The following is a 1,071-nucleotide window of genomic DNA, read 5'->3' on the forward strand; positions in this document are numbered from 1 at the left end:
ACACTTTGTAAAATATATGATTGTCTCTAACCACTATTCTGTAACTAATATAAAACATGAAACTAATACAAAATAATATTGAATGTAAAGAAATGAAAATAGGAGTGAAATCTTTATAAATATCAAAGTTTAAGTAGAGGCTGTAAAGGAAGGAAGGGGGAGAATAAAAATCGTGTTTTTCATTTTACCACCTTATTGTCTTTTCAGTACATGAAAAAGACAATTTTCTTTATATGGTGCTTTTATACTTTTCTAAGTCATTATCTCATTTGATGTTCAGAGCAACTTAAAGACAAGATAATTATTCCCATCCCTATTCAAAGAAAGGATATCTTGGTGTCTGGCCCCAATGATTGAATCATCAAGCCCTTATTGTAAAGCAGAGTTAGTGAAATTTTCTGTGAAGGGTCATATATATAATAATAAAAGCCTTAGGGGCATTCAGGCCAGCAGGAGAGGGCAGTTGGGGGCTATTAGGCTGGCAGGGGAGCAGCGTGGTCAGTGTGCTCCCACAGCCAAACTCCCATGACCACCCAACCTCCCGTGGTCACTCTTCCCAATCGGCCCTGAACAGGGCCAGCAGGCCAATCTCCCTTGATCCCTCTTCCCTGGCCACTGCCCCCAATCGTCCTATCCCCCCCACCAGCCACCAACATCCCCAGTCCCTCCTGCCTTCCTACCAGCCGGCCTTGATCACCCCCATAGGGACTGGGCAAGATGGCCCTGAACAGCCCTGATTGCTGGCTTGGCCAAGGGACCCCACCTGTACACAAATTAGCACACTGGGTCTCTAGTAATTAATAAATGATAATAAATAAACTTTGCGGACTAAAAACTGTAATCATACTTTTGCCACTCCTGTATTGTATGTAGTAATAATGTGCAGACTGAAAGTTACTATCCTTGTGAAGGTTAGAGCAGCTAATGAGGCAAGACTGGCATGAGTAGTTATCAAACATTTTCCCAGGTTTCCAGGCTCCCTCCAGTTGCCAACTATTGCCGAAACTAATCATGAGAGGACTGGCAAGGAAGACATTTAATTTGTATGTTTGCATTTTCTGTGTGACAAGG

This window comes from Myotis davidii, unplaced genomic scaffold, assembly GCF_000327345.1.
Source record: "Myotis davidii unplaced genomic scaffold, ASM32734v1 scaffold524, whole genome shotgun sequence".
NCBI lineage: Eukaryota > Metazoa > Chordata > Mammalia > Chiroptera > Vespertilionidae > Myotis > Myotis davidii.